The sequence below is a fragment of the Coffea eugenioides genome, chromosome 6 (genome assembly GCF_003713205.1).
Source record: "Coffea eugenioides isolate CCC68of chromosome 6, Ceug_1.0, whole genome shotgun sequence".
NCBI lineage: Eukaryota > Viridiplantae > Streptophyta > Magnoliopsida > Gentianales > Rubiaceae > Coffea > Coffea eugenioides.
Window position 1 is genome coordinate 42,453,375 of NC_040040.1, and position 7,935 is coordinate 42,461,309.

Below are 7,935 nucleotides of genomic sequence, written 5' to 3' on the forward strand. Positions count from 1 at the left end.
GGCAAAGGATTCCACTTTAGTCCACACTTTCTCTTGGTTTCAATTGCATAAATTTTCTCACTTCCAAATTTTCATCTTCAGTTCCCACTTTCCCTCTATCCTTTCTCATCGATCGGTTGTTTTTGGGTGCTGCCATATGCGGATACAATAAAAGGGTTAGCGACGGTGGTAGCCAATCAAAGAGAGCAGTGCCGAGGTTAGTCCATCATGTCCACTTGAAATCGTTTGATTATATTGCTGTAATTTATTTATATTTCATTTGTTTTGTTTGTCAAGATTTTCTTACGAAATCAAGGCTGAGTATTTGAAGATTTTATTGCAATTTTGGGGCTGAAAATGTCCACTGAAACATCTAGGAAATGGTTGTAGTTTTGATTGTCTACGGGTAAAATATGGTTAATAGCCATATGAAACATCTAGGAAAGGACTTGAGACTAGGCGTTTAAGTTAAATGTGATTAATTTGTGAATGCATATAAGATGTTTGGTGAAATGTCAAAGAGAAATTTCTGTGTTATGATTGCTACTCGGTGCGAAGGCATTTTTTCTGTGTTATGATTGCTACTCGGTGCGAAAGGACTGAGAAGTGTAAGAATTTTTTCTGCCTGCAGTTCCACACTATTCTGGTCCATTGCCGCTGCAAGACCCCTGTTTGATGGTATAAATGATTACTCATTTTAGAAAGAAAGAAAGAAAGTAATTGTAATACTATAGCATGAATTTGAAATCTGCTCAGGAATGAAACAATAATATTATCACCATCAGATCAAGTGCCTGACCAATTGATGAAAGTTATTTGTCCACCAAATACTTTGTAACATGCTAACATTTATGTGCACATTAACATAAAGTACATGCCTATTAGCTCATGAGTGTGTGTACATGAACAAAAATCAAATGCCAAGTTTTTATTTCCCCCCTTTATTTATCTGCACATGCACCTTTTGGTTATCCATCGATCTGGTATAGATATTCCCCAGTTCCTTATAAAAGTCATGGTTCATGTCCCTAATCAACTTCTTAAACAGAGGAAGATTATAATGTCAAAGATAAAACTACTGATGACAAAGCAATGCAATGAATACTTTTCCACTAGCTCATGGATTCCGGATATAATTGTTAGCATAGCTAAAGCAAGTGACTTCAAGGCTCTAGGGAAAGTGGTGCAGGAGATACGAATAAGTACCACAACAAAAACTAAACTAATTCTTGTTTCAAATGACCACTATTGCCTATGTTTTAATAATGCATTAATTTAAGATTAAAGAAAGGTTACATGATTAATGGCTATCTTTTCCAGCATTAGTAATCCAATAAACTAATCCAGACCACTCTCCCTCCAATAAAAGCTTTCAGATAGTCAAAACAGAAAAGTTCCAATTAAATATCCTTTTTCAAATCTTTACTGATGCTCATAAGTAGGATCTTTGATTTTTTTTTTTTGAGCCAAATTATCCTCCAATATAACAGCATTCTCGGCTACAGGGCTAAAAGGCAGTAAATTTCATTTTAATCGTAACTTCCTGCAATTGGAGTTACAGCTTTGGCGGTCAGATTTTACATACAATTATTTCTGACCAAAATTTATGTATTTCATGCATGTTGAAAAGATCCCTTTTGTATTAGTGATGATTTATTCTTGTTTTGAAAATTCTATTCAACAATTAACCGCATAATTTTGCTACACAAAATATACTACAATACTCTAAACTCCTGCAAAAGGGCCCGCATACAACAGTTTAGTTGAACGATTTTAGCTGACATGAAAGTGAAATAATAAAGAAAGATCAAGAAAATTAAATACAGACCTGTGAATCTCTGTCTTCAGTTTCCAATTACCTGCTGCTTGTTGCTCTGTGCTTGATGGAATGATTCAGAGACTAAAAGAGCGCTTCTATGAAGAAAAAGTTTTTTTTTTTTTTGGGCAAGGAATATTCCAATATAATCAGATTTAACTAAATGCCTTAATAGACAAGAATGTGATTGCTAGAGTTGTTACTTTAATAAAGGAAAAGAGCAGAGAAGGAAAAAAGGACTTGACAGTGCAGGCTATACGATCCTCCCCAAGGGAACCCAAGCCCCTTTAAATTCAAGAAAGGAAGATTATGAAATTGGGACAAAGTGTAATTCCTCAGCTGAAGCTAACTCAGGGGTCCCCTGTCCGCCCTTTTTCTTTTTGAAATGGTCCCTTGATCAACAGGTTTGGCGGCAGGACAGCTAATGGTCAGAAGAGTTTTGGGAAAATTTTGGACATCGGAACCGTATTATATTACATGGGATTGAATCTCCCCCTTCTTCTTGGTTCAAGGGAAACTGAAACAAAATAGGAAACAGTGTTGCAAGATATCTAGGTAAAAGTATTCATTTCTCTTTTGTTGATAATATTGATCATCTACTTCAAACTGTTTGTTCTTACTCCTAAAGCTAGTATTGTTGGTTTACTGGGCACAGAAGGTTTGGACTCTCTAGGATTCTTGGGGTTCTGCTTTTGTATGGCGGCCATATGCTTTGTTTTTTATTTTATTACTTATTAAATCTCATATCATTCTTAGATATTTGAGAATATTATTAGATAAATTTAATATTGTCTTGATGATTGGAGAAGGGTGGTTTGGTTTCTCTGAGTTGTTGTTGTGGCTTTCAGCCTTATTCTGGTTTTTTATACTTATATTCTCAAAATTGGTACAGGTGGTTTACTATAGAAATGTTCCTCGCATGGCTTGTTCTGCTGCTAAAGCTTAGGGACTTGAAGCACGCATACGTTTTACTGTTATTATTGTCATCATTTGGTTATTTCCGCTTCCAAATATGCTAAAACTGAAAGTCATGTTCTTTTTCAGGACTGGATATCTCAACGGGATGGAATAAGTGAAAGGAAGCAGGGAAGATTAGCATTAATCATGGAATTCCATATGGATGGTTCTAGTTAAACATGGGGTGCATCGGACACAGTCTCGCTTTTGGTCTTAGTTGTTATAGCCTTGTAGGTGTTTTCTGATTGCGCTACTACTCTTGTAGTTGTGACCCTCTCACATTTTGTTCAGCTTAGTCAGGGACTATTATGCAGTAGTTGTTCTAATGCTTAACCATGAAAAACCTCAGTGGTTTTATATAAGCAGCTACTTACTACATGCTACATTTTGCTGTAAAGTACTAAAGGGATTTGCCCTTACCACATTAATAGCGGTGTAACATCCATTCTGTCGTAGGAGCACATACTCTTATTTATTTCTGCGAGCATTAGAAGTTCCTTTTTATCCATTCGTTTCGGTGCAACCAAAAATAAAGTGTGTTGCTTTCCTATATAGACTGACGGCACTTTTATGAGAGAGCATCGGCCTTTGTGAAGTTAAGTGCTGTGATTTCCTCAGTAACCGATTAGCAGAAGTCCAAACAAATAGTATCTTCCCACGTCCTCTACGAATAAACAAGTAATCCACCTTTCTATTTAATGACAATCTGCCATTAGGAATAATGGGACAAACTAGTTTCGACTTTCTTTGTCCATTTATCGTAACCGAGGAAACAATAATTGTGGGGGTCTCATAAATACCTTCAATGAATCCGTAAAAAGGCTACCAGCTTTAGGTACTATGAATTCTTTGGCATAAAGAAATTCAAGCGTTACTAGTGCATCGACCTTTCCTACTCTAACTAAAATTAATGGCTAATAAAAGTCACCTTTGTACTTATCTCTTGAATTCTTAACTGTTTCAAAATTTAATAAAGAATTCTATCACAACCACAACACTTTTGAATTCAAAACTACAAAAAGGCCTATCCTTTTTTTTTTAAATTTTGGGTTAAAGTTAGCAAAAGTTCTACTTATTTTCACCTTTCTTGTAAAAAATATTTTTTGTTGCAATTTCAAATTTTAGTTATTCATTCGACACTAGTACGGGCATAGATACGGATTAAGCAACCAGTTTGAGGAATAATATTTTTTATTATAAAATTAATTTGAATTGAATTAATAATTTGATATTTTCACAATAAAGTGTAATTTTTTTGTCATTTTTCAAAAAAATTTAAGAAATCTATATTTTAGCAATTGTTGTCCTTAAAATTGTCTTAATTGAAGTTCGTTAAGAATAATTGAAGTTCCGATATCAATACTCTATTCAAATGTAAATATTCAACCTAAGTAACAAAATAAATGATAGCTTAACAAACGAAATATGCGTTCAATTGATCGTGTTCGAACTACATATTCTGTTAATGGTTAGTATATATGAAATTGTACTTTCCATTTGTAGAAAATTAATATGCATTTTATATCTACTAACGAATAAATTACCTATGTTTTGAACAAATCAAACCTAAACTTATGGTGTGATATGTATATAGTTGCTCACATTTATACTTATGCCATCATCCTTTCTTCCACTTGCTTTTTAGTAGTGCAAATTTCTTTTGATTATATTTAGGGGTGGTAATTTTCGATACGACCTGAAAATACAATATGAACCTAACACGAAATTAATTGATTCGGATTGAGGTTTCGTGGGTTCGGGTCAGAATCGAGTCGAATCCGACAAACCCGAAAAGAAAATGGGTCGAATTCGGGTCAAACCGTGGGTGACCCGATACGACCCGATCACCTGTTTATGAATTAAAAATTATTTTACCTAACTAAACTAAGTTATTCTTTTTTTTTCAAAGGCATTCATCACTTAACCCTAAATGAATTTATTTAACTTATTTGAAGTTGAAATTATTATATTTGGACAAATAATGTATTATATTATTTTTTACTTTTATATTGCTTTTATTTATTTTGTATTTGGTTCGGAATAAAACACTTTTACGGTGTTTTTAATTTATTTTAGATTAGGTTTGGGATTATTTATTTAATTTTTATTACTTGATTATGTAATTAGTCTTGTGCGAATTAGAAATTACAGTGGTAAATTAATAAATTAAAATTACGTTTTGGGTCATTCGGGTCGTCCCGCCAACCCGACAACCTGAAATTTTCAGATTCGGGTCAGATATCCTGACCCGTTTCGGGTTGGCGGGTCAAGTTCGCGTCAGACAGTTTTCTATTATACCTGGGTCTCAACTCGACCCGCCACTCCGATTTGGACCCGGTTGCCACCCCTAATTATATTGGTAAAAAAATAACATATTTTACAAATTATTCCAATTTATTTAGAAAATGTTACTAATTCCATTAGAAGCATTGAAATGTAATCATGGTTTATTAATTTTTTACTAAATATAAATACTACATACAAAAGGAAAATATATTTGACTTTGTTTTACTTTGATTAGAAAAACCTGTGGTAGAAATAACGAAATAGTAACAGGGGTGCAAATTTCAAATCAACAACCAACGTACACTTAATTACGATAATTTTGTAGTTGACCAAACTAATATATGCCATAAAGTAGTAAGATTTGATCATTTATAAATTGGCAATTTTAGCAATTTATATACCATTCACCTATAAAAATTATGATTATTATAAAATGCTATTTTATAATAATTTACATACTATTTGCCAATTAAAAGTAAGTTTCATAAAAAAAAAGTGCATATAAATCCATACTTTAAATGATACAAAATATATTTGAATCTCACGAAACTTAATATGTGGGTAAATTTATTATAGTTTTCAAAGATTATGCCACATTAGTACAAATTTAACTGTTATACTTGTGACCTAGAAAATAAATTTATTAGAACACATAACCTTGATGAATGATACATACAATCATATATTATACATTTACGTTACCAGCAATTACTAACTATAATATTAAGTTTCAATCATTTTACTTAAAAAATCTTAGCATTATTTTAAATAAACTTCCTAATACTTGTTTCATATAAGTTTCTTTAAGTAAAATTGTAAATTTATGCCACAAACTAGTAAGTCTTGATGGTTAACCAAATTTACTATTCTATCAATAGGATTTACTTTTAATCCGTGAAAACTTACTATTACTTGAACTAAACTTACTCTCCAAAAAGTAAGTTTCGAATATAGAGTAGTAATATATTTTTTAAAAAACGTAACTTTCATTTTTATTTCAATTTACTTTTTAAGACATAAATAGGATAACACTTAGATGACCTTTTTCGATTTATTTTTTATTTGCTTTTAGCGACCATTTAATTATTTGATAGGTCTATCCACCTAATTAGGATAACACTTAAAAATAAGAAAGTAAGTTTTCTATCTAAAATAATAAGTTAACAGTAATAAATTAGTAACTTTTATACTTCAAAAGGTAAGTTGGAATAAATATTAAACTTACTTTTTAAATAAATAAATTACTACTTTATATCCCAAACTTACTTTTTAGAGAGTAAGTTTAATTCAAGTAATAGTAAGTTTTTATACATAAATAGTAACTCTTACTAATAACATGGTAAATTGATTAATAATCAAAACTTACTGATTTATGGGACACATGTGCTATTTTATTTTAAAACATATTTCAAACTAGTATCAGGAAATTTATTTGAAATAACGATAAAATGTTTTATTAATCATTAATTCTTAGTACCTTAGTTAGTAAGTACTCATAAGATACCTGTATAATATATGATTATAGGTATAATTTAAAAAAAATTATTTGTATATTTTAAAATACTATGAAAAATAGTTTGAATTTTCACATATTCTTGTAAATATGTAATAAAATTTTGTTGTATTATAAGTTTTAAATCATTTTCAATTTTTGAAAAGTTTGAAAGTTTGGATAACTGTTACAACAAATCTTCCTAGTTATATATAGAATATTACTTGTTTATATATCAAAATTTTTATAATTTTACGCCTATGAATATAATAAGATGATAAAGTTTTAATAAGTTTACATCTGAGACACAATAAATAATAAGAGTAAAAGCCTAAACAAATGAGAAATAATATAATAATAAAAATGACAAAATGTATAACAATTAATATAAGAAAATCAGTATGCTCTGGATTTTTTTTCCTTGGGAGATTGTTCATAAGAATAGGATCCAATAATTATAAATGAAAATCACATGCATATATAATCTATTGTAGAATTTAAATTACATTTAGTTCACGTATAAAATGGTCCTAAAATAATTAGTACACTATGATACAATGTTATTTTAACAACAAAAATTTTTTTTACTAAAAGTCTGAAATATACTTGACATACGTATGAGGGATACTTTACCATTTTTAGTATCTGACATCTAATCATGAAAGTTAATTTGAGAAAAACTATTTTTGACAATAGAATTATTTTGAATTTAACCAACAAGTTGAGATTTTTTAAACAATAAAAGTGAAATATTTTGGGAACTTAGTTGTTTATTTTCCCATAATTAAAAATTTAAAATATGACAAATTATTCTTACATATTTTATAAGGTCATATGCAAAAAAAAAAAAATTTCATAGTATATTTAAAATGCTTCAAACATATAACATTTATAAATGATATGTACAATTGTAAGTTTCTTTAAGTAAAATAGTAAATTTATGCCACAAACTATTAAGTTTTGATGATTAACCAAATTTACTATTCTATCAGCAATATTTACTACTAATCTATAAAAACTTACTATTACTTGAACTAAACTTACTCTCCAAAAACTAAGTTTCAGATATAGAGTAGTATTTTACTTCAAAAAAAAAAAATAGTTCCATAGTTATTCAAGTTTACTTTTTGAGACATAAAAGTTACTAATATATCGAGTTAACTTACTATTTTTTATGCAAAACTTACTAACCAAAATTTTAGGTACTATTTCATTTAGATGACCAGTACAACGGGTAATCAAATGGTCGCTAAAAGTATTTTTACCTATTATATCAGGTAAAAATAGTTTCGTTATCGTAACTGTCGTTACTTCAGACTTTTCCAGCGACAATAGAATAAATATAAAACGACAATGTTTAGCTCGTGAAAATTCTGGAATCAAGAACTTCCCATAGGAGGAGGAC

At 30.0% G+C, this 7,935-nt stretch overlaps 1 long non-coding RNA gene across 2 annotated transcripts; it reads left to right on the plus strand.

Annotated features, from left to right (window-relative positions):
- LOC113776418 lies at nt 1-2,971 on the plus strand. 2 transcript variants are annotated; one of them, XR_003469010.1, is made up of 4 exons: nt 1-196; nt 611-657; nt 2,200-2,350; nt 2,840-2,971. It is a non-coding gene; the product is annotated as an uncharacterized LOC113776418 (long non-coding RNA). The 2 variants fall into 2 exon arrangements; XR_003469011.1 differs by lacking the exon at nt 611-657.
- The last annotated feature ends 4,964 nt before the right edge of the window (nt 2,972-7,935 follow it).